Source organism: Cygnus olor, chromosome 15 (assembly GCF_009769625.2).
Source record: "Cygnus olor isolate bCygOlo1 chromosome 15, bCygOlo1.pri.v2, whole genome shotgun sequence".
NCBI lineage: Eukaryota > Metazoa > Chordata > Aves > Anseriformes > Anatidae > Cygnus > Cygnus olor.
Genome location: NC_049183.1, coordinates 2,317,261 through 2,344,602, shown reverse-complemented (window position 1 = coordinate 2,344,602; position 27,342 = coordinate 2,317,261). Strand labels below are relative to the sequence as shown.

Genomic DNA, 27,342 nt, shown 5'->3' with positions numbered 1-27,342 from the left:
AAGTCAGTAAGCAATATACTTTTAAAGTGAATCTTTCTTATATGTTTTAACACCATTTCCATTTGTCCTATCTATTAGGCACATGGAGAACAGCTTGGTCATTCCTGTTTGCAAGATTCTTTAACGCATATAACACAAGTTCTGTCATCCTTTTTCCTCTCCCCTCCCTGACACGTATTCCTTTCTCCAGTTCCTCAACTCTTCTTTCACACTTTCATGTTTTCTGTATTTCTGATCGTTCTATTCTTTCCTGAAGAATCCCTCCAGTCTTCCTTTAAAACATGGTGCCCAAATCAGGATATAATATCTCCATCAGAGGCTCTGACAGTGCTGATAAAGAATATGGATTAATTTTGATCTCTTAAAAGCTGTACTCCTGTATCTATAATTTAAATAAGTATTTAATGTATACATTGGATTTTAAACTATAAATCTCAGCACTCAGACTCTTACTAAAGACAACAGTTTTTGCATCTTTTGCAAGACAAGAGTTGGTCAGCAAAAGAAAAGCTATTCTTGTTTTCTTGTCTGCTGAGGTCTGCAGCAGACCAGCTCTTCTTGGAGAAGACTCACACTGTAGAACTTTGTGCTGTGGGTGCAAGGTGGAGCATGCATATCCTGAAGATCAAAGGGAGCTGGCAACAAGGAACACATCAGAAAGGCTCAGCAAGGATATGTAAAACTTACTCAAGCTAATGAGCTATCAGAAGTTTCTGTACTAAAAAGCAATACTTGGAGAACAGATTATTTAAGGAAATTATTCAATGAGCAGAAGTTTCCCCAGTTTTACTGAAATATTTTAGTCTTCTGGCCTCTTCTCCCATGCACCGTTTTGATCTTCTGAAGCTGCAGCGATGAAGGTTCCTTCAGCTCCCATCTAGGCCATCTGCTTCTTCTGCCGTCAGCCTGGTTAGGTATCTTCAGACTCAGCTGTGGACAGACACTTTAGACTTTTATTGGCCTTTCTCCCACGCTTTCTTTTCACAACAGACAAGCAGCATCCTCACTTTCAACTGCTCAGATCACACAGCCTTCTCCTTATGAACCCATCTTCAGTGGTGTGTGGGCAAATAGAGCAATTATAAATGGTGCAGGACTGAATTCTCTACCTAGAAATATTTGGGAGGGGCACTGGAAGCAGAGTGGGGTTTCCTGCTGATCATCTAATCATCACCAGCAGGCAAGAGGATAGTCTTCCTCTTCTATGTAACTCCTGAAATCTGAGGGTTAAACAGCTTATAACAGATTGCCTGCTGAGTAAGGGAAGTGTTACTCACAACAGAATTTGTGTTAACAATCACTTAACGTTACCTGAACTGTTTTTCAGACTGAGAACACCAACCTTTCTGTAACGGGAAAACAAATGGGCATGTATGTACAATGCAAGATCGTTAGGTTCAGAGCCTGGTGCCGTGTCATTAGAGCTAATTTGTTCCTCACTACTGCATTTCTATGGGATAAATAGATACGTGATGATTATTGCAGTAGAAGGAAAAATGGTTTCATTGCTAATCAAAAAAAGACAACAGGATAAAAACCAGAACAGATCTATGGGATGTGGGAGATGAACTGGAGGTCAAAGAGGGCTATTTCTTGGATAAAATAATTGTTTGGGACAGCAGATGAAGAAAATGCCACAGATGCTCTCACAAAAGAAATAAAATTAAAGAGAAAAGTGGTAAAAATATTATTTGAAATCCTCAAAACATAAAGATTCCATGTATTAGTGAGAATGATATAAATAATACATGCATCTAATGCTTTAAAACTTCATAATGTATTAGCAGCAAAGGACATTTATAACATCCACAACCACTGCAGATTTATTACTTTATTTTAGGGGCTGTTCATTTCATTACCAATGGGTAAGTGAACATATAAGACATACGCAGTGAAATATGTAATAAACGCATTTGTGGTTGTTGCTGACGCGTTATAAATTTTGGCGACATACACACTTCATGAATCATCTTCAAAATCATCATGCATTACTACTTACTTTGGTAATATCCATTGATAATTAACCCTTCAAACATCAAGAAGTGTACCGCTGAATGATGGCTTTGGGCCCCTCAGTACAAGAAGGACATCGAGGCCCTGGAGCATGTCCAGAGAAGGGCTACGAAGCTGGTGAAGGGCCTGGAACACAAGTCCTGTGAGGAGCAGCTGAGGGAACTGGGGGTGTTTAGTCTGGAGAAGAGGAGGCTCAGGGGAGACCTTATTGCTCTCTACAACTTCCTGAAGGGAAGGTGTGGGGAGCTGGGGGTCGGCCTCTTATCACAGGTAACTAGTGATAGGACTAGAGGGAATGGCCTCAAGTTGCACCAGGGCAGGTTTAGGTTGGAAATTAGGAGACATTTCTTCTCAGAGAGAGTGGTTAGGCATTGCAACAGGTTGCCCAGGGAGGTGGTGGAGTCACCATCTCTGGGAGTGTTCAAGGAAAGGTTGGACGTGGTGCTTAGGGACATGGTTTAGTGGGTGGCATTGGTGGTAGGGCGATGGTTGGACCCGATGATCTTGGAGGGCTTTTCTAACCTTAATGATTCTATTATTCTATGATTCTATGCATCTTGATTCTTGAAATTCACAACAAAACATTGAAATCCTGCCACAGGACATAAAGAAACTGACAAATCAGCCTTTACAAACACACACACAAAAACATAAACAAACATTCTGTACATGTACCATTCTGTACATGTACCATTCCAATGTTTTTGTTGTTGTTGTGTTTGTTTTTGTTGTTGTGTTTTTTGTTTGTTTGTTTTTTTCAGTTTAACCACAGGTTTCTTAAGCACTTTTTAATTTTTGACAATTTATAGCATATCGAGCACTTGTTTTCTGGATAAGGTGTTGAGTTGAATAAGGATAATGATTTAGCTTCGGACTTCTGGTTAGACTGAATTTGTCATTTGCTTGTTCTTTGTAGAGAAAGGATTATTTACTGTGTATCAAATACTGGAATGTCAATACTTTTAATTAGTACTGGTTTTAATACCTTTTTCTTGACGTCAGAAGGCAGCTTTAAACTAGTGGTGTCCCCTTACTGTTGGTCACATAGTTCTACCTAGGAAAACAATTCCGGAATATTTGTCCCACAGTTTTAAGGTGCTATTAGTTAGGTTTCAGGCTTCACTCCCACAGAATAAAATGAACTACATTGTCACATAGTTTTAGCATCTATTGAATTAGCAATTTCTTGTTATTTAGTGGAATCAAGTAGAAAATAAAACAATTTTTAATGTCCTCATAGCAGTATCTTCATGTGCTTCTATCTAAATATCTACAAATTAAAAGGTGTCTTTTATTTTGTCTTTTTTATTATTATTATTTGTCTGTGATAAAATGTTAACATTGCATTCATCCAGGGAGTTGTTATTCTAAAATACCATTTGTCTCTTTCGTTACTGTAACCTATAGCACATGTAAAATTACTCGAGCCATCTTGAAGAAACAACTGAATGCCCAGTTCATCAGCATCTACTGATTTCTATCTCTGTACTTTATTTTGAGAGAGCCTTGAGATTGGAGACCGTTCGGATGAGGCTGGTAGTTTGCTATATATGTGGATATATTGCTTTATATGTGGAAAAAGGTCAAGCTGGTTTAACTGACCTTTCTTGTAGGAAAATTACAGGTTTATGTGTTGTCTTTTTGTTATCCTATGTGGATGGATTGGTTCACAGATCAAACATTATTAGGTTCTGTGCTTCCCTTTCCATTTTCATTTCCATTTATATTTCAACAGGGCTACAGAGGTGTTGAAAAGAATTATTAAAAACAATGATTTAAGCATATATATATATATATATATATAATTATTTTTTTTTTAGTTTGAGGCATTTCTAAGGGAGGAAGCATGCCCAGGAAGTTTTCATCCAGTTTCAACTCCATCTGGCTCCTGATGATGCCACTGCCACAAGCCACTCCCCCTTTTTCTTCAGCTCTCAAATGGTTTCCTTCCTTAACTTTCTTTGTAGAACTCCAAGAGCCACTAGACTATTTAGCTGTAAACATACAGCCAGGCTACTGAGGAGCTCAGTACTGACCTTATGCTGCTACAGCTCCAAGGAGTAAGTTCTTTTCAGTATGTACTGTAAGTCCTACAGACAGGCTTTGTAGGTCTTAGTATAAATTCAGGTGTGGTAGGGGGGCACACTCATCTTCTCAATACTTAAAAACTCACATGCAAAGTATCAGAACTGGAGAGTTTAGTTCAGCAATTTGAGAATTGACAGTCAGAGTGTATTTGATGTTGTGATATGTTGTCTTCAATTCTTGTATTGCCATTGCAGGATTCAGAGCAACTGAAGGACTGACAGTTCTTATGACTTCCTCAAGTGTAACTTCTTTTTATTATGCCTTGAGTGATAACCTTTTTACTACAGAATCATTTGTACAGGTTTGGAAGTACTGTTTTCATACTTGCAAATTACGTAGTTTACTCTTTCAGAGCTGTCTGAACAAACTGGCATCTATGAAATCTTCAGAATGCGATAACTTTTTTATTGCATCCTCTGACTTCTTCCCTTACATTTGGGGAGCTAATTCATAGACACCTGCATTTACATATATGCCAAATTTAACATTCTTATTTAAGGATACTTAAATATGAATTTAAATAAAACTTATTTAAATACAAAATCTTATTTAAATAGTCATGCTGAAAGGCAGAATTTGAAACTATCTTTTGTGAAAACTTCTTGATTCTTAATGGTCCAAAGCATGAGCTTCTAGCTAGCCTTTATAGTTCATGACTCACTGGATTTTAAAATTATCACCTGCCCTCAGCCTAACAATATGGTTTTGGCATTACTCTAGAATTGAAGATAGCAAACCCTGGAGCGTGGACTAATGTAATTGACAACCACTTACCTAACATCACACTGGATTCTATGTTTGACAGCAGCAAAAGGATTTAAAACAGCTCTATCAACAACAAATATGAAGAAGCTATTGTTTAGCCAAGAGAGAGAGAAAGAAATCTGCTGGAAATAATAAAATATTTTCCAAAGCATTTAGCTGTGGATCCATATTGCTCTAGATATAGAGTCAAGCTGAAAAATAGCCCAATATAAATAAGTAATAACAGAGAAGAAATCTGCAAAGATGTATTTACTCACTCCTAAGGGGAGAAAGTCCCAGAAAATCCAAGAGCTGCAAAAAGTCAGTTCTGCCACAATTTCTGGTTAAATGTCTTTGGGAATTAACCTACAGTTACAAAAATAGGTAGTTTCTTTCTAATATTTTTGTCTCTAATGTATTCACTTCTCTGCTCTCATATACTGAATACATATTAGATTCATAAAAATGAATTGAAATTTACTATTTCCTGGATTATCTTATTCCAGTTAAATCCTTGATTCATAATGCAATTGCTGAAGATAAATAAAAGTTCATGAACTGTTCATGAAGAGCAAAAATTCACAAGTTAGGGAGAAAAAACTGAAAAAGACACAACTCTTTGACTGTAGGCCACATATTCAAGTCCAGGGCAGCAGTGACCGAGATCCACTTTCATCTTATCATCTGAAAGCTTCCTAGTACTATTTGTGAACTCAGTCTGTGCCCTTAGTTCAGTCCTTTTTGGCTAAGTGGATGCATACGTAATTCACTAGAATTTTGGAACTTGTCAGAAATAAGCAGTTGTGAAATGTAAAGTCTCCTTCATCCACCCAAATGTATAAACAGCACATATGAGCTAATTTTCTAACCTTTTACTAAACTTTATGTGAAGCTAGACACATGGTTCTTGCACTTTTTTAATAAAATTAAGCCCCTCAAATATTAGTTCTTTCTAATAATATATTCCTCTGGAAATACCACCCTTGAGGTTTTTATGTTCTTTATTGGAAAAGGATTAGGAAAACCTTCGCACAGGGGCCTTTGGACATGCAACTGAAAAAAAAAAAAAAAAAGCTTCCCCAAAATTGAATTATTTCTACCTTCTGTTGTTAGATGGGAGCACTTCAGAGTCAGTCTTGAAAGAAAGCACAGAAGGGGTTGGGGGATACGCCTCTCTTTGTTATAGGTTTTTCATGTGTCTTGTATTGTGGGTTAGATTAATGGCATTCTTGATGGAAATGTGTGGAAATTAATTTTTAATGTGTGCAACCTTAAACATTTTTAATACATGATAGAGAACACATGTAGATTGATCCCTACCTTTCTCTTTGTAGATGGTAAATAGTATTCTTGAAGTGATTACTGGCATAACACTGTTAGCCTCTGTAGTGAAGCACAACTCATTTCCAGCGTTGTTTGAGATGAGGAGATATTGAAGGCCAGCAGTACTCCAACAGAGTCTGTAACAAAAAATAAGTTTACATACATAGTCGCTAAGTTTATTCCTGTAACTAAATCTAAGGCACAAGAGTATAAAATAAATCTGATTTTTATAGGATTTTATATAAATGTAAATATTTGGCCATGCTTAACCTGTCAGAAGAGTTTTCCTGAGAAAGTGATTGAAACTAGGCATTTAGGTTTTGCTTACAGAGTTGATTCAGAGATGATGTCATCAACTCGCAATCAAAACAGATGTGGAATTTGTACTTATAGACCAGTCTGCACCCATACAAAACACACTGCAATAGATGCATATTTTTCAAAACTAAAAATTACAGTTGACTTATAATTTTCTACTGCTCTTTTTATAGCAAGTGTTTAAAAAAAAATCAACAATCAATCATTAAAAAAAAGATTTTCAAACTCATCCTCATCTGTAGCCTACAGGTTGCCCAGATGACTACAAGTCAGGGAAGTAACCTGTGAGTTGTCCCTGTGCCAAATGTTTTAATTAAAAAACAATCAAACAAAAAAAAACACCTCTCCTTCAGACACTTGTGCTCACAAAACACACAAGTATACAATAAATATCAGGTAATATATATCTATGGCTTTTTCAGCTACGCCTGTCTTAATAAAAGCAGACTTTTTTGGTAAGAATGGTCCTGAAATAATCCAGGGGAAGTGATGATAGTCATACTACAGCAACACATCAGTTGCTTCAGTACCTGAACACATGCCAAAGATTTTCTAATATGTGTTTACAGCCAGCCAAGGAACATAAAAAATCTCACATCAGTGCATATCTAAAAAAGATGCTTAATAAGGTTTTACAAATCACATGTGCAAATTGCCTTTATGCAAATAAAGACCACATATTAATTGGAAAACTGCTTGAAATATTGTACGGGATTAAACAAATATCTTTTTTATAGAACAGGGTCAATAAAATAATAAATACTGTATTTACAATCTACTGTGTAGACTTAATTATGGGTTAAAGTTATGAGCCTACAGTAATTTTACACCAAGAACAAGAGAGATTGTGATAGGCTAACTAATACTATAAGTAACATTAATTTCAGTTAAAAGTTAAGAGTTAAACTACGCACCTACAAATTTAGAAAAACCCTTTAGGTTACAATTTATTTCTTGAGGAAACAAATTTTTAAAATCTGCCCTGGCAGTGAGAGTCAGGCCTGCAAGGGGTCTGATCCTCTTCAAAATGCGAGTTATGATCCTAAACCACTTGAAATTGTGTGTATTTCATAGCAGGATAATTTGTTTCCCAATTAACATTAATTCCTTTAAAATATTTCTAGTGGCTCTCCAATTAATCTATAACCTTTATTTGATTGCAGGGACACTAATTACAGAGTAAGATAATGCCTTTTATGTAATTATGAGAAAAAAAAATAACACCCTATCTTTAAAAAGATGACTTTCTAGAAAGAAGCATTTCATAATTTTTATGTTCTTTTTTATGGCCAGGACTATGATCTGTAAGGATTCCTAGGTTAAAGATTCCAGAAACATATAGAGCTGGGATTGATATTGTGGTTTTACATCAAATGCAGTTCAACTCTTTCAGCACTCCAACGGGAGGAGGGCAGCTTGGGGTGGCGGTGTTTGTCCTCCTGTGGCACTGCCAGCATGGTGGGGGCTGCACACCGCCCTGTCGCTGGGCAGGAGCAACTGCATTCCTCGCTTGTGCTGGCAGCTTTTACTTTACCTCGCCAGCTGTCTTTATCCCAAGCCGTGAGTTCTCGCACTTTTACCTCTCTGATTCTCCCCCCATCCCACCACAGCTGGGTGGTGCTGAGCCACCTGCCGGGTTAAACCACGACAGGTCTGTAAGGGCTACCGAGACGCTACCAAGATGAGCTTGGTTCTTTTCGGGAACAGCAAGTATTTGCAGTCATTCTGCTGCCTGTTGTCATTTCTTCTAAAACCGGTAAGGGAATCCATTCTCATGCATGTACAGGTATTTACAGGAGACCGTGATTCCAAGCATTCAGCTCCGGCAGGCTCATGCAGTTGTCCAAACCACGCAGCAGCCCTTAAGCATGCTGCTGTCATCCTTTCATCACTCAGAAAACTACAGTCCTGTCAACGTCAATTAAGATGTCCTAACAGAATAAAGCAAAAATGTTACTTATCTGTGTTACTGTCAAAAAGCAAAAGGAATGTGTGTGGCTGGTCGGGGAAAAATCAGGTGAAGAAGCTCGTGAGTTGAGATAAAGACAGGGAGATCGCTTACCAGTTATCCTCACAGTGAAAACAGACCGGAATTGAGGAGAATTGATTGAATTTATTGTTAATTAAAATAGAGTAGGATGGTGAGGAACAGAGACCATAACTACAGCACCATGCTCCCCGCACCACCCCAGCCCAGCTTCACTCCTTTTTCCTGACTCCACCGCTGCGAGCATCGTAGTGGGACAGGGATGGGGTGCTGTGGGCCCTTTGGAGCAGCCCTGCTCTGCTGCTCCATGGCTCCGGACCTCCCTCCTACCAGCATGCATCCTGTCCTTCCCAGGGGCTTCAGAGAACCTTTTTTTTTTTTCCATATCCTTTCTATAGCAATAGATAGAAAATTCGACACCTTCATTGTGTCAAATTAACAAACAACTAATTCTCCCCACCCCCCCGAGACTGAGATGGTAATGCAAAAATGCAAAAAAGGAATTTGCTATTCTTAATCAGAAGTGCAATTATGTGTCAAATGTATTTCCATATTTACCTTTTTGAAAGCTCTTGTTTAGAAAGCAGTGGAATACTCTACTCATTTGGAAACTGGCAACACTGCAACCTTACAATAACTATTAAAAACTACTATTAAGCAGTTTGAAATCTTGATCTTTATCTGAAAATCAGATGAAAAATGCCCAATTATAACAAAAATGTTAATTCCTAAGTTATTGGCATTCACATTTTTTGCTTCATGAAATCCAACACCTGTCAGAGAATATTCTGCCTATTGTACACGCTTAGCATTAATCAGAGTAGACCTAGAAGCTTACAGGAGTGACTGTGCCTTCATACCAAGTTTATATTTTTATACCTTCATCACAGTACCAGTGAATTCCTATTTTGTATATGCAGTTTTAGGAAAATCAGGCCAGAAGTATTCTGAACAGCCATAAAACTGTAAACCAGTCTAAAGTAATACACAAGATCACATTATCACATTATTAAAATGCATATACATACATCTTCTTGTTAACAGTTTACAGCTCCTGTAAGGTTTGCATTCATGAGATGCAAGGAAAAAAACAGTTATAAATTTTAAGGGAATTTAAAATTATGTTTGTTTTACTACCGCATGTTAATAATAGAAAGACTATGCTTGAAAGTAATAGAGTGGAAAAATAAGGCTAGATCTCGTCTCAGGTCACACAAACCATCGCTTACAGACTATCAATGTGTTGTGGTTGTTAGAGGCAGTGACACAAAACTAATTTATGGTGACCATGCAGAAGGCACCCAGCTGGACAAAAACTCCCCAATAATCAATGACAAAAGAGTCACCTCGGTTGGGTTTTCACTGCCAACTAAGACAGCTCCAGTACACACTGCTTATCCAGTCACTAAAAAGAGAAAGGTTTGGAAAACTTATTAAGCCTGAAATTATATAGCAAATACAGGCATAGGCAAATATTCCATGATTCTACGTTTTTAAAGGATAAAATTAGGCACTGGCTAAAAGAAGTCTGAGATACAATAAAGCATGTATTACATTAGCTAGTCTAATATATCATGGCTATTCTTATCTCTCTGCTGGTTAAGAGAATTCTTACTGGTCTTGCTTGCTCTTCATTTACACAGAAAGCCACAGCGGCAGAAGGTCAACCAGGAGGAAGGATACTAAATGAGGACAGGGAATGAAGGAGCTGTTGGCTCATACAGGGAAAAAGGAGCCCAGTTCACTAATGTCGTATTTCAGAGCGTCTGATCCGTTTGACCCAGTGCTTCTTCTCACATGGAATCTGTCTTCCTTTTCATTCGTGTTAAATACCTGTCCTTCATCAGGGGAGGAAAGATGACAGAGAGGGAAAAGCAACGAGAGCCTGGGAACTGGTGGTTCCTCCCCACACCAGCAAGTGGACTCTCCATTCTTATTAGCTTCATTATGAGCCAGCAATCCCTCCTAACTGCTGTCACGTAGAAATCAGTACCCCCACGGAATGCCTTTGAGAGGAAAGTGCCTCGCTTTTCCCAAAGGGGTGCTGTATGTACCCAGCCAGCCCCCCTGGCACCCTGCTCTGCACACATGGAGAAAAGCTCGGGAACAGCCCTTCACCTGCCATTTCACCAAGCGGCTGGTTCTCCGACTCTTCTTCTGGTTTTCCTGTCAACCCAGTAACCTCTGCTCATTGTATATGACTGGTTTTATATTAAATGTAAGTAGAATATAGAATATATAGAATATACTAGAATATATAGCATATCGTTTTAATGGTTAGAGCACATGCAGTTAAAGGCCATTTGTAATACAGTTAACTTATCATCTTACTTTTTCAGACATATACAGAATTATTGAAAGTATTTACTGTGTCAATTGCTACATTACTAAACAGATGTGTTTTCAAAACTGCATGTAAGGACAGAATTTAACTTCCATTAATTGATAGGCCATACCAAGAGCAATACTGCAACTATCAATTCAATTTCATAACATTGCTCATAGGAAAGAAAAAAAAAAGCTATACCTCTTTCCACCCAAATACAAAGGTCAAATGATATTAATTAATGCAACTATAGTCTCAAGTAGTTCTTTGATTGAGAGCTAATGCCTCACTAATCTTAAACATACCAACCTGAGCACATCAGTAAAGTCAAGCAGAATTAAGACTGATATTATAGTGAGCACAATTTACTGCTTGCAGAAATTCCTATGTTAGAAATCCTTCAGAAATCTTCTGACACCATAACAGAATCAGATAGCAGTACTATGCACAAATACACTCTAAATCTGTAGCTCATACAGTTTATATGCAATTATTTGCTGAGCTTTACTCTTATATATCAGGGCTGTGAAGTGACTGCTTTGATTTGCAAAAATCCAGCAGAACTCAATTTCATTCTCATTGTCAGTGTAAATCTTTGTTTATACAACATGACAAAGGCGGAGAAGCAAAGTACCAGAAGAGATGATCACAAGCCCAGCATCTGGAGCATTATGAGCAGTACAGCCACTTCGGTGAAGGGACCTGGTGAGCTTGTTCTTAACTGGTCAGAAGAGCAACAGCCAGGTACCTCGAAAATTATGTTCCGCCAGAATCAGCAAACTCAGTGGCAACAGATAAAATCTGTTCTTGTCTTTCAGGAAGGTGACCACATCCTATTTTGGCATTACTACAGTAACTTCACCTTCAGTAACAAGGCAATAAATAAATAAATAGTATGAAAAATCTGGGAAAAAAATTATGTGCTTTATGGATCCAGCACATAGTGTATTCATACTGAAAGAAGGAAAGTAGGTCCCGTTTCACTAGCATTTGCTTTAAAAAGCAACTTATTGTGAATGTCAATGGAAAACATAATGAAAGAAAATATACCTCTAGCTAGAGCCTTCTACATTATACTGAAATATCCTGAAAATGTTGTTGGTTTTTGTTGTTGTTGTTTCAGTTAACATCTGTCCTGTTAGATTTTATGAAAGAATATATCCAGAAAGGTTTTTAAATTATGGATAAACTGTATCACCGCATTACTCCCTGAATAGTTTCCTGGTATTTTAGCTATACATCTTTATGTTTGTAGTATGTGTGATCTGGCCACACTCACAACATCATAAAATGTAACTTTTTCATTTCCTTAAGAGGAAATTTCTTCAGTAAGGGGTCCGAGTTCTTTATGCATTCAAAATATGTTATGTCTCACAAATAGAACTTGTGGTAGAAAACATAAGTATCAAAGATTTAGCCTAGAATTTTAGGAAAAATAAAAATAAAAATAAAAAAAGCTATATAGTAGAACTCCCTGACAAACTGCTGAAACACTATTTATATTATTAGCTGTCTTATGTGATTTTGAAGTAACAGTCATCTTACCATTACTGAAGAAGAACTTGCCATTATAAACTATACACAATTCCTTATTTTCTTACCTTTAAAATTTTCCAAAACTAAGATAGGGCTTTTTATAGGCTCTAAAATTTGGAATTTTCATTCAACCTTTCAAATTAAACTAGTTCATACTACAATAACGTACCTCCCCAAAAACCTTTAAAAAGTTTCAAATAGCATGTGACCTTTGAATATAAGCAAAACTAAGTATACTTCTAGGATTTCTGAATATTAAAGCCAATGATTTTATAGTGCATTATATAGATGGCAAGCATGATTAAACAGAATTATTCACATCAGATTTTTAAGTAATGAATACATTTAAGGAAAACACTTGTTCATCAAAAATGAAAGAAGAACCATACTGGGAAGTATCATTCTGGTACTCAGTTCTCATTATCTTCTTCTGCTTAGCTCAATAAAATGATGCTTGCACAACTAACAATATTTGTCTTGCAAGACGAACACAGAAATTTTGCCACCTATTTCAATGAATCAGGACTGCTGGGCTGTGTTATATGTAAACAATCCTTATAATCTTCTTGGCTTCCACCATCACATCTATAAAAAGTTTCTAATATGGGAAAATATAATTGAAACTTAACAATGGAATAGGACAACTCATCTGGAAATAAGGAGCAAAGGGATATCCTTGCTCATCTCAGGAGACTGGAGAAAGCCAAGCTGTTGACGCCAAGTAGATTCTATTTCTGTAAAGGCAACGGCACTTTGTTACATACAGAAAAGTTGCTGAAAGGGTGGAAGGCTCTAGGGAGAGGAGAAAAATAAAACTGTTTTCTCTAATATCCTGTAGAATCTCTTTGGCAGTTCCCAGAAATCACAGGTAACAAAAGTCTTGCTGTCTATATATGCTTTGGATTGTCTGAGCAGCCAGTCCAGAGAACAAGAACCTGATCCTGAGAGACCAGGAGAGAGAAGGAGCCGCCTGCTTGAGCTGTGCACTAATGACTGGAACTTCTCAATGGAAAGCTTGCTTTTGTTAAGAAACCATTTCTGAGTATTCTCCAGTGGCTTCTGCATACAGGGATTAAAGTAGATTGAAGCCAGGGCATGACCATATCAAAATATATTCATCATAGCTCCTAAGCAGTTTGCTCAGCAGCAGACCCCACTTTCACTTGTACCATGCAGGTCAAAGGATTGCTTTCCTTAACACTTGACATAAGTATTCAACACCTATCACCCCATGGTTCATACGTTGTAGGCTTGCCGCTCATTCTTGTATAATATGGAACCAGTAACAAGTTTTGGCTGGCGTTGTTCCACGAATGAGTTATATATTTCAAATGAGAATAAATAAATAAATAAACAAAAATAGAGCAAAAGCCTCTGGTGGAAGTGTGAGTAAGTAACCCCTGCAGTAATCCTAGGACTTCTGTCCCATTTTCACTGATAAAATTCTTAGAAGTTTATAGGCCTAAAGGGCAGCAGAATTTTTCATGCTTTTATTGACTAGATTAATGGACTATTAGCTCATATCCAAGATTACCTAGAACTGATTTTATGGCGCCTTTCCTCTGAAGGGTTTCAAATTCTGATTAAAGAAAGGCTATAAAAGCTAAGGCTGAATTTTGCCACATCCGAGCTGTGTTTTGATATAAACTTTCTGTTGGAATCATACTCAGATTTCAAGAAAATATTTTTGAGTGTTACCACAAATTTAGAGATATCAGTAAGATTTTATCCCAAAACAGGGAAGACAGCTGATGACATGATGCTTTCATCACAATCACACTGACTTTGTGTTATATCCTCACTACTTGGAGGCCTCAGTCAACAGATGAGGTACCACAACATGTCCACTAAGTTAACTTTTAACGACGTACAAGGTGCCCAAGGAGCTGGGGGGACACAGACAGGCCGGTTGAGCCTTGCTGTCCCCAGGGACGTGCCAGACCTTGGGGCGCCGTGGCACTGGGACAGCTGGATGGGGTCCGCTGCTTCCTGGGCCAGCAGTTGGCCGGTGGGGAGCAGCCGCATTGGGCATCACGTGTTTGTGTATTCATTTCTTTTTTACTATTATTATTTTTCCCCCTCTTTTTTTCCTATTAAGTTGTCCTTATCACAACACATAGATCAGGGGGAGTGAGCAACCAGCAGGGTGGGCCTGGGTTGCCTGCAGGGCTCAAGCATGGCGCTGCCAGCAGAGGCTGCCTGCTCAGTAACACAGTGAGCATTGTCTTCAAATCGTTAAGTGTAATTATCCCACAAGATAAAGAAATAAATAGAAATAAATACCATCTCTGTTACTCTCATGTGCCTTCACAGAAATGAACTAGCAAAGCTCATTGTACACAAGTTTAGGATTGTTAGGATATTTTTGCAAGATTACAATCTCTGTGTTTACAGTTTTAAAATTACGTAAGACTTTACCGATTAAACCTGGAATACGTGTTTTGATGACTATTTTCATCTAGAAATAGTATATCATTGGTAGCTGATACAGAAGACGAGTGAAATTTAAATCTATCAGTAGAGCTACATTTCCACTCTGATGGTAAAGAGAATTCACTAGAATATTCAGCTCCTCCTGTCAGATATTTGGTCGTGGCTATTGTCATAACACATACCACTTTTCCTAGTACTAAACTATTTTTATTTTCTATTATTGGAGCATACTATAAATACCTGTGAACATTCGAGTTTGCAGCATACAGTCACAACTGGTTTTCAAGGTAATATTGAAAAGAAGCCTAAAACAACAATTATAATGATCCCTCATAATTATACACAGTCAAAAAGCCATACTAATTAATCCTATATACAGAAATCAAATTTTTACAGCCAATTTGAGGGAAGCATGCTTCTAGACAAATATCAGATTTAGGAACAAAACTTGAAATAGAAATGTATCACAAATATTTTGCATTTTATGGTTGAGTTTTGTGCTGGGAATTTCACACTTTATCACACTAGATCCAAATGCAAGTTATACCTTATGGGTCTGAACCCAGGTATGGTGTGTTAGACAGATCTAAATAGATACCTGAGAGAGTCTGTTAGAGAAAACAAGGCTGTTTAGGTATAACTCTAGACTTAGCTGACTTTAACACCCCCACACTACCCAACTATGCTGCATAGTGCAATTAAGACGAAACTTGCTTAGCATCTACAAAGGAATATGTACTTGATGACTCAGCATGTTCCAGCAACTGAAGCTTGCAAGCTACAAAATTTCCCAGTCATTGCACACTTTCAGCTGAATTGCAGGCCTGCAAGATAAGTCATTTTATAAACACATCTAATCGGATTTTGTTCAATATGCCAGGCAAATTGAAGGTAGACAAATATATTCAGAACAGGCATTTGGAATGAATTTCACATACGAAATCAATCTAACAACAACAAAATAAATAAATAAATAAAATGTCACTGGTGACTCATCTGAATGTCAGCACATCAAAAGGGAGAAAGAGAGAGACTGCAATAACTGAGTCCGGAGAAGCGCGTGACACGTGAGTACAAACACCAAAAGAATCATTCCCATCCTGCCTTGCAGAGAGGACCACTAAAAAGGGGGAAAAAAAAAAAAAAAAAAGATGTCAAAGCTTTAAGAGTGCAGATGGATGCCTGTGAATTGGGAAGAAATAAAAAAAGTATATCAAAGCTTTGTGGAAATGCTTAAAATACTTCACCATTTCCCGTAATTTCCTCAGTCAAAGACAGAAAGACTTACAGTCAAGTGAAAGCAAAAATAGCTTAGAAAAGTATTCACTATATTACTAAGATATACATGAACTGAAATATAGTATATATCCTGATATTAAATGACATTATGGTTTAGATTCTCTTCAGAGGACTGTTCCTGAGATTCAGCCTTGCTCTAATACACTTGCCATCTGTTCCACATAGTGAACACACCTACTGTCCTCCTACCATTAAATGGCAAAAATGAATTTTATAATGAAACCTACTGAGCTGGATTCCCTGACAGGAAAATGGCAAAAACATCTCCTAGGAAAAAAAAAAAAAAAAAAACTTCAGAATGGCCAGAACAGGTTGGTATGTGGAAAAATGTCTCCTTCATAAATTCAAAAGATGATCAAGAAGGTAGGCACAGATTTCCAAAGATCAAGCTAGCTCCAGGGATGCAGAACCGTCCTTGGGATTCAAAAACACAGCAGCCCTTGCTGAACTTCTGAGTTTCATCATTGGGCCCTGAATTCTCCTCCTGTACTCAGAAAAGATACCTCCTCTAAAAATGTGAATATCAACTCATATATCTCTTCAGTCTTTGTTTTGACAGAATGATGAACCCATTAACAACAAAGAAAATATATGAATGTTAAAAACCAATGAATACTTTTAGTGGAAAATCATTTTGCTAAACTAAGCTGAGCTCTGACTGTATCTTAAGATTATATTGTGAGTGGTTTTGTATTGTGTTTTTTTTTTTCTGATTTACACGAAGCAAAACTAAAAATCGTAAAGCAAGGCCGGGCACTGAAGAATTGTGAAAACATACATGTAGCCGTGTTACAGAAGCAGATGTCTCCAGGTGAATTACGCTCGGCTGGCTGTCGGCCGCCCACCCTGCCGCTCTCTCACTGTCCCTCCTCAACAGGACAAGGGTACAGAACAAAGTGAAAAAGCTCACAGGTGGAGATAAGGACAGGTTTTAAGGACACTTACCAATTGCCATCATGGGTGAAACAGACTCACTTGGGGAAAATTGATTTATTAACAACTAAAAATGGATGGTGAGAAACAAAGACGAAAAATAAAATCTCACCCCATCCTTTTTTTTTTTTTCCCCAGGCTTATTCCACTCCTCCATTCCCAACTCCTCCACCTTCTCCCTCCAGAGTATGGCAGGGCACAGGGAATGGGGGTCGTGGTCAGTTCCTATCCATTTCTCTCCGCTGGTACTTCACATCACACTCTTCCCTCCCCAGGCAGGTCCTCTCAGTGGGTTGCAGGGCCCAACCATCTCCACCACTGTTTCCCCACAGGCTTCACAGGAATCTAGGCCCCAGTGCCTGGAGCACCTCCTCCTCCTCTAACCTTGGGCTGTTTCTCACACTTTTCCCCTCACCTCTCACTGTTGGTCTGCATTTTGCACTTTATTAACCACCATTTCTCAAGGGTCCCACCATCATTGCAGAGTCCTGCAGTGGGTCCACTGGGGAGCTGGCTGGACCCAGCTCTTCCCAGCATGGGCAGCCCCAGCCTCTTGGCACAGAGGCCACCCCTGCAGCTCCCCCACTGCCAGAACATTACCAGGTAAATCCCAAACACTAGTGATTAATTCTGACAAATTCTCTTCTGAAACAAACAAACAACAAAAAAAAAAAAACAACAATAATTCATTTCCAAGGTATACTGGGTGTAACTGGAGTGGAGTTAGTTTTCTTCATAGCAGCTCATTTGGTGCTATGTTTGTGATTTGTTACCAACAGTGTTCATAACACACTGATGTTTTAGCTGTTGTTGAACAGTGCTAGCACAGCATCAAGGCCTTCTCTATTTCCCACTTTGCCCCCCTCAGCACCCAGGACAGAGGTACCCAAGGAGCTGGGGGCACACAGCCAGGGTCCCACCCCACCAGCCCCAGGGATCTGCCAGACCTCAGGGCGCCGTGCTCAGCCATGGCACTGAGCGAAAGAAGGACAAAGTGGGGGCATTCGAGTTACTGCATTTGTCTTCCCAAGTAACATTTACACAGGATGAAGCCCTGCTTTCCTGGAAATGGCTAAACATCTGGCTGCCGATGGAAAGCAGTGAATGAACTTCTTATTTTGGTTTGCCTGAAAGTGCCACTTTGCTGAACTTACTAAACTGTCTTTATTTGCCCCACATGCTTGTGTGTTGCTTGTTTGTTTGTTGTTTTTGGTTGTTTGTTATTTGTTTTTCTGTTTGGTTGTTTTTTATTATTGTTTTTGCTTTTGTTTTTTTGCTTTTTGCTTTTGCCTGTCCAATTCTCTCCCCTGTCTCTCTGCACGGAGAGAACAAGCAGCTGGGTAGGGGCTTAGATGCCAGATGGGGGTCAAGTCACCCCAGCACATTTCTGCTCAGATCTCTTCTTTAGAGACAGATGCTTCTGTCCAATGCCCTGATACCACATCTCCTTCCATTTCCTTTCATCGCTTTTTTTTGAGAGAGTTAGAAAATTCACCACTGTTAGTTTAAATGCAGGCTAATTTGCATGGATCTGACCTTCGCCATCAATTCACTCACTCATCAATTCACAGAAGAATACAGTTTCTCTATGAAACCATTTATTTTGACCATTCTTTCTCCTGCCCTGCTCTGGCATATTGCTAATGTACTTCCTTCTATTGTTAGCCACCACGGAGCATGTCCTTTATACATTAAGGAGCTCTTAGGTGGACCTGGCAGAATTTTAGCACTGAGCAGTAATGGTATTCTCTGGAGGGTCCTCACATTTACTTTATTTGTCTTTTGTGCTTTTTCAATCAAAGGAGCTATAAGGCAAGATGAATTAGGGCCTAAATTTTAATTCTTATTCTAGGTTCTTGATTGGTTTCATTCCACTACCAGCAAGCTCTCAAGACATAAGCAGAATAAAAAATATATGGTCTGTATGTAAAATGTAATATAATAAACGAAATGTGATACTCTTAATAGCTTTTGCTATTGAAAGTTCAAAGGCATAATGTATTTCAATTATAAAATGAAACATCATTTTCTTCAAGGGAAAAACATCCATTGAGATGCAAAATCCCTTTGGGGGATTTTCTTTCTTTTACTATTTCATTATTTTTAACCCAAAACTCCGGGGAAGTACTATCAGATATCAAACCAATTTGGTCCACAAATCAGGTTATCAACATGACCTAATCTCTGGCTGATGAGAACATTCTCTTGAAGGACGATGAAGTCTCCAATGGTTTACCTTGGTTTACTCTATTAAATAAAGGAAATTAGCAAAGCATATTTCTGGGCTTTTAAAAAATATCTTCATTAAAAACACTTCAAAAAAACTTTTTGAATATTTAGGAAAATTTTGCAACTTACATGACTTGCTAGGCTTCATCCAAGACCACTAAATCAGCGCAAAAAAAAAAACACCTAACCAAGCTATAACATTCTTCAGAGCCCCAAAAGCAGCCAGCACAGATATGTGCAGTCTCATGGATTTTATTATGTTGATTCTGAAGTCTGTTTTTCTTATTGTTGGTATAATTCACTGTTTGACTATTTTGAGAAAACTCTTGACAGAGAAGAAAAAAATACCGATAATCTGTTTGTGCACAATCTTAGTTAACAGTTATACAAATAGTTGGACAAATCACTACTACAAACAGTTCATATAGTGCCATAGTACAGTACACCACAACAATGTAGAAGCTATAGTCAATATATTATCAGTGACCTTAAATTTTTATCAAATAAAGTTTGGATGTGGGTTCTCAATATGTATGTAATTCAGTGAACAATTACATGACTTTTACTCTTAAATTAATTCATTATTGATTTACTCAAATAGTTTTAAGAAAATGATTTTGAATTTAGCCAAACTTCGGAGAGCATTCAATTAAAAAATAATAATAATAATAATTTGCATTAATTAATGGGAAAAAAATTGCTGTAACTGTTTCACTTCAGTATTAACTGTTAATGGTTGCAATAATAATAATATTAATAATATTTTGATGGAGATGATTAAAGCACACTATCTGTAGAAAACTTCTCTAAATGTAATTTATGGGATTATGTTGCTCTTCAGATAACACTATCCTGTAAGATATGAACAGGAATACACTGAATACAATACAAGAAGAAATAATGTATATAAAAGAAATAGCAGCCAAAACTCCAGAAAAGCAAAATTCTGTACTCCAATGGAAAAGATGACTCCATAAATATTATATTAATCAAATGCTAGAGCCAGTCACTTTGAACACCTTTGGCAAAGCTTTGACAAATCATAATGACAACTCTGCAATACTGCAGAGTATATATTTCACATAGACAGCACATAAAAGAAAAAAAATACTGACCAACTTGAAGGACCTCAATGAGGTTAATAAGAAATCTCTTAATTACATAAATCATTTAATACGTGTTGCTATAACTGGATCAGTAATGCAGAAAGGCAACTTTCATTGTTAGCTTGAATTTTTCAAACGATGAGGTATAAAAAAAAACAAAACATGGATTCCACTGCTTCTTCATAAACCAGAAAAATTTCGACAGAGGTGCTGTGAAAAAAGCTAGGACAAAAAAAGTGGAGTGGCCTAGAGTTAAAGTACTGTAGAATTGTCATCAGCCCAAATTGGACAATATGTCAAAAATATACTTTCACCATAAACTTTTCAAACTTGATTCTCCAGGACTTACATGATAGAAAGCAAAAACATCCTGAGATGGCCAGTGAAATATTCTATGGGCAGACACTTTCTGCTGCTTTTCATTTCCTCCTATATCAGCTCTCCTGCTAACAAGATAAAGGGGAAAAGTTCTCGGAGAGGGGAATGGGGAAGAAGACACCATACATCTTCTGTGAGCACTTGTCTGCTGGTCTGGAGAAAGCGTGGAAGCACGGATGTGGGGGGGAGCCAGAGAAGTGAAAGTGGGAGAGGAGCGGAGCAGTTTAACTGCACTTGTTCCACTTCCCTCATTCCTCTTCCATTCTATAGTGAAGGAAAAAAAAATGAAAACACAGAAAAGGGAGACTATTTGCTTAGTAGGTAGGTCTTGGGTAATATATATTCTATGATTTTTTTTTTTTAAGGAATCTGATACATGATGCCACATGCATTTAAAGTTTTCTGGATGGAGATGTCTATGTATTATTAATGCACACACCAAAGCAGATAGGCACTATAATCAGAGTGTTAAAATTGGGTTGAATGGCTGCCAATGGACAATTAAAAGCATTTTAGTTGACCAAGCTTGCAATTTAAATTAATTTGAAGGCACTCCCACTGCATGCTCTGAAACAATTAAAGTCTGTTGCAGATGCTCTCTTGGATGTAAACAGGACAAGCATTTGTGTTCTTGTCTGATTTGTGAGAAGTTGTCTTACTTTGCCGATGCTATAAAATCCGACTAACCAGAACTATTAGCGGTTGATGGAACATTAGACTCTAGACAATCTCTCTAATGAGTAATACAGATGGAAAGCAATTGAAACCTGTATAAATGCATGTGGAATTAAATGTTGCATCATAATAGTGGGGCAAATTCTTATTTCCAGCCAGAATATCAACTGGAGTGGAGGAATCCCTTTGCCAGAAAAGTAGAGGTTGTTCTCAAGAGATGATCTTGATAGCTTATCTTCAAAAAAAGTGAAAGCTGCAACAAACTTGGTAGTGCTGTCTCGAGCGACCAGCAGTGGTTGTAAAAGAAGGGTATGCTTGTACTGATGTTAAACTGGGAAAACCCAATTAACCTGCTTTTTAGCATGCCGATGGTATGTAGCATCCACAGAGATGATGCAGTGATTCATGGGAGAATTCCATCAGGGTAACATGTCTGATATCACTGTTTTAGAGCTTTCAAACCAGTGGAGGAAGTTCATAAGCATATACTGCTGTATGGTGGGGAAATTCTGGGCCATGTAGCAATTCTAACTCCATTAATTTGTACTGTAGTTGACTACTAACTTCCTAACTGCTATCTCAGTTAGCTGTCAGTCCCTTCTAGGGCACAAGGTTTGTGGACAGAGACCTATGTGAATAGGAACCCACTAACATCTCGCTTACAGCCTGCTTTAACACCGAGCAGCATGAAGCTCAGTTCCATCACTTGCAAAGAAAAATGGCAACTTCCACGCCCTTGACAAGGTAAGATCACATTTGCCCACTATGTATAAGACCTTTTCATTATGTATACATAATATTTATAGGTGCTGAGACAGTTATTAAGTGAAGAACCAGCAAAACAACCGTAACAGAAATGCAGTCCTCAGAGAAAGGTTATTACACGTGGTAATCAACGGTGGCTGAAACCACCGAGGTGGTCATCTACAGACAAATGATCTTTCTTGCTATCAGGTGATTCTCTGAATGCTCCAGGTAGCTTATGAGGCCTTCCCTGCATTCTTTTTGAATCAGATGATTTTTAAAATACCTAACAAGTTGAAATGTAAGTGAATTATACCTCTACGTTAAGGCTGACCAGCCTGAAGGTATACACTGAAGCAAAAAAATAGCTTTTGCTATTCTTAGCAAAGCTTTAAAAGCTCTGCTTTTAAGAAAAACAACTTCTCTGGATCAAAACCTGGATGAACACAGTGAAGAGCACATAGTCCCTCTGCATTTTTTGCACCAAATGTGGTGATCCTTTGATAACAGTGACTGATAGTGTCTGGGTAAGTTTGCTTAATATTTGCTGTGGACAGTGTCTTGACTGAGGCTCAATCAATCACTTTGAAGAGGAAATAAGGGCTAATGCAGTAAAACAATATTGGTTATGCACTCAGTTAATCCATCACAATTCTCTTGTGCAGTGTTGGGGAGTAGTCTTTTGACTTAATATTGATCTTTGAGCTTCTTTTTTATTAAAGAAGAAGATTTCTCATTCAACTGTTTGTAAAATTTTAAGTGTACTGAAATCCCACTCTCCACCAATATTTGTAGGCATGCAAAGTTAGGAAATTGCAAATAAACGAAATTTGACAGATGCAAATCTATTGAAGATTTTAAGGTTAAAAAAAAAAACAAAAAACATATACTTAAGCCTACAAAGTCTGGTGTTGCCAAATTTAACAGCGAAGCTCCAACAGACTTCAAGTAAGGCTAGATTGTCTATTACCTTAGGTAGACTTTAATTTCCATTGTTCCCCATAATGAAACTGTTATTGTTAAAACTGACTGACTGTTAAATTTTAGTATATTGTATAAGTGACATAGAAAGTCCCATTGTTTCTTCTAGTTGTCCACAGATAAGCTAATATGTGCAGGGAAATACATAAATATTCCAAAGAAGAAATACACAGAGGATTTCTACATTAAGATTTAAAGTGCTTTTTAAATACCTGACCCAGAAGGATAAAGCATTTGTTTATCAGAAATTCAGCCTTGGAATAGAAAAAAAATAAATAATAATTTAAAAATCTCAGTAGGAAAGACACGAAACATATACCAGATGCAAATCCTTTTCTTAAGTCTATCATTTCATTCCTCATATATGATTGTTTAATCTTCGAAAAGGAACAGCAGAAACTTTAAACTCCGAAGAACAGCATTCACTGCAGGCAGAAAGCTACAGGGACAAGTAACTCAAGAGCAGGTGTACTTTTGCAAAGTTCATCTGAGTTGTTTTTAGTTAACTACCATATTATTTTAGTATCTGGTTTCAGACAGAAACAATCAAACGGCTTGAATTAATGATTTGTTTCTTTTTTACTAAGCATCTGTCTTTTAAATTATAACTTTTATGTGTAATATCAGTAGTTCCTCTTCCTCCTTTTCTGAAGAATTCCTACTGTAAAAAGGGAGCAATTAAAAATTTGTAATAACTTTCGAATCAGGTATATACATCAAAATCCCTACAGTAGAGGGTGATGAATTAACACTATCCTAGGCAGAAGTAGAACACATATTCATGTTCTTGGAAACACTGATTTACACTGTCCTTTGACACCACAAGTAACCAGACTTCAACAAGAGAACTTTACTTTCTGAGGACACATTGAGGCCTCACTGAGTTCAGCTATTTAAAAACTTAGAATTGTCCTGATTGACTCAAAATCACAATAATCACACAGAAGCACCAAGAAAACATATAATTGTTACTTTCTTATTAGTCTTATTGCATATTGCTATGCTACTCATTTTGTTTACATGTGTTGCTTATTTAGAATTGAATATTTGGAACAGATTACTCAATATAGAAAGAAGAAGGTTAGATCTGCCAGTTGGAATGATCCCCAGAGGAAGGGAAAAAACCCTGTGGAAATCACTAGGTTTTGTCACACAGAAAAGATCGAGCCTAATGACTTAATTTTCCACTTCTGCAAGTCTTTTGAATTCCTTCTACATATTCTACTTCTTTTGAGACTTTGGGATGTGTATGATCATTAAAGACTTATCTGTCCATATTACTGCCTACTTTCAAATTCACATGCCCCTTAATCATGACAATAATGCAATTAATTTCTGTAGTTTTCATTCACTCCCATAAATTCCCATAAGGCTACCTGTAGCTAGCCATCATTGGGAAACTCATCATTTCCTTGCTCTTTCATTAGATTTTGCTTTGAAGGACATAATCTTGCAGAATTGTCAGTTAGTTTTCTTCAGTCACCTTTAAGTGCAGTCCAGCCAAAGTTAAGCCTGAGAATTATTTTGTTATAGCAACAAGAGGTATTTGACAATGGTTTTTATTTTAGTTTTCTATTTACTTGTCTTCTGAGTAACATTTTGTCAATAGCCCATTGGCTTTATTGATCTAAAACTTTCCAGGAGATAATTTGCTGTTGTAAACAGTTTAGTGTATTCTTTTGCATAAATTGATTGGCTAAACAATATCAATGTACTTTGGAGCTCATGAACGGTGACAGATTTGGAGGAGACAACTCTAATGGAGAGTTCAGAAATGTTCTGCATCAGTTAGGAGCCACAGACTCAAACTGGAAATGTAATTTTAGTTATGTATAAAAAATAATAAAAATTCAAATATTAAACATCGATTGTGCAGGAAATTTACTTTTTTTTTTTTAATACAGTGAATGGGCACAAGGTAAGGATTAGAGAATTAATTTTTTCTCTTACTGCATCACTGATATTATTGTCAATTTTATACCATTGCTGTATTATTCAAACTTGAGGTGCCATAGGACATGCCTTCAGTCTTGTTTTAGAGGAGACTTCTTTATTCCAGTGAGTGAGTTGTAGGCTTTATGTCAACTTACTTATTTGTCTACACCAAGCACTGTCACTAGCCATGCCTATAACAATGATTTCTTTTGTGCCATGCACGTCAGTCTCTCCTCCAGGAATCTGTCTAAGGCCAACAATTCACTTCAAATAGTTATTCTGAAAACCGTAAGAATGAAATGAAAACCATTAGAATCAAAGTGTTGTGAAATATTATTATCTTAGGACAAAAACAATGTACTGATTAATCTATGTGCAATTTCAACCATATCCTTGGTCTCTGTATACTTGAACAGAATTCAACCAATATCATGGATTTACAGCTACAGCCATAAGGGAATTCACAAGGTGGTAATGGGAAAAGGAGCTTTTAATTCTATTACATAATTAACATCCTTATTATTTTTTAACATCATTGCAGAGTATTTCGTTATATTTCATTTTTATATTATGACTGATATCAGTACAGTTTCATCTGTCTCTTCCTGCATTCAGAAATGAAGACAGAAAAAAAAAAATGCGGTATATTTACCATATGTCCTTCATTTTTTGTAAAAGCATTGGCCAGAACGTAACGTTATTCCTCAGAGCTCTAATGCTGAAAAGGATCGTTGCTTAATGAACTTCATTTTCAGCCCTGTCCTCGGGGAAAAACTGCCTCAGTTTGTCTGCATTTGTTCTTAGCATAATATCTAGTCAATGGCTTTCCCTATAACACATAATTTGGGCAGACAGGTAGCCTCAGAACAAACTCATTCAAGGTGGGGATGCACTTTGAGGAATACAGAGAGCTGGAGTTCTTAATATTTTGCTCAATAAATATTTAGTGTCTTTGTCCTGTGCATTTAAAACAAATTAAGGCAAAACAGCTTTAAACATATACATTTGATTTACATAATGCAATAATATTATCTATAATAACGAATAGATTTTCAATGCCAGTAGCATTCGGTAACATACTAAGAAAGACAAGACAAAAGATCAGTGTTCATGGAACGAACAGTGAATGAAGTAATGAATAGCACATACAATTAAAATGCTAGTACTCCTGTAATCAAGACAAAATCAGTCAAAATAAAAGCTAAAGGTTTTGCAGAGTGTAGTGTTATTGCAAGAAATTTGAAAATCAATATTGTCAGGAAGATTCTCAAAACAAGTCGTTTTTGTCACTTGAAACAAAGGATGCAAGAGCTTTTTTTACTGTAACATTTAGCTTGTTACATATGGATATAAAACACGTGGTTTTACTCATATCAGTATAATATCTCCTTTGAGCCCCTCTCTCCCCACTCCCATATCGCCATACATTATTCAGCATGTTAGAGACCATCTGGAACCTGCTCCTGAAATAGCTCAGGACTTGATGACCTTCCAGATACGCTGCAAAACACATTTGTTTGACAAGGGTTTGGGGAAGGTTGAGGGTGTGTTGTTCCTGAAAGGATTAAATAGGCTATTTTACAGGTTTGATTAATGCCTGATTTAATTTACTATTTGCACGTGACTGTTTTTGATACTAAGAGGTCAACCACTTTCGCTGTTGAGCTTAATGAATACTTGTGGTGTTTACTGCTTAAATATAAATATATACATAAACAATCACTGGCACTGGGCCTGATTAATGCCATTAAAGTCAGTGTGAAGGCTCTCACTGCTGAGGGTGGTGGGCTTTTTGTAACACGGTACTTTCCCTCTCCTGAGAGAGCAGCTCTGTTTGCACACAGCAATTGTGACTGCACATCTGCAGTTCACTTTCACAACAGCTAAATGAACAGAGCAAAGTCAGCTAAATGCTGGTTCCTAACCATGTGACAGGTGATATATATATAAATAATGTATATCCAGAAGAGCCACAGCTTGTTTAACCAAAAGAAGAATAAAATATTAAGCACAATTGCATATAATTAATGACAGACAACTGCAAAATGTTCATTCTACTCCTGTTGCCCTTTTCCTTACAGCTCTCCGTATTGTAAAGGGCAGAGTTTAGAATCTCTCTGCATCCCTTGTGGCACGGACAACATTTTTGAATATGGTGTGAAGGATGATGAAAGATCAACAACAGGATTAAAAGAACAGTGCACAGAGAAGAGGGGTGGTCATAGCACTGGAATGAGGTTAATCACCTTGCTTTAGTTATTATCAGAAATACATAATTTCAGCATCAGGCAGTA

The 27,342-nt window shown here is 37.3% G+C and overlaps 2 long non-coding RNA genes across 3 annotated transcripts; one reads left to right on the top strand and one right to left on the bottom strand.

Annotated features, from left to right (window-relative positions):
• Window positions 1-740: 740 nt before the first annotated feature.
• LOC121078661 lies at window positions 741-17,538 on the bottom strand. 2 transcript variants are annotated; one of them, XR_005824683.1, is made up of 4 exons: window positions 17,416-17,538; window positions 16,295-16,334; window positions 6,166-6,305; window positions 741-930 (listed from the first exon to the last, which is right to left on the bottom strand). It is a non-coding gene; the product is annotated as an uncharacterized LOC121078661 (long non-coding RNA). The 2 variants fall into 2 exon arrangements; XR_005824684.1 differs by lacking the exon at window positions 17,416-17,538 and adding an exon at window positions 17,113-17,356.
• Window positions 14,151-22,791, top strand: LOC121078662. The gene is made up of 3 exons (XR_005824685.1): window positions 14,151-14,549; window positions 22,054-22,132; window positions 22,544-22,791. It is a non-coding gene; the product is annotated as an uncharacterized LOC121078662 (long non-coding RNA).
• Window positions 22,792-27,342: the final 4,551 nt, after the last annotated feature.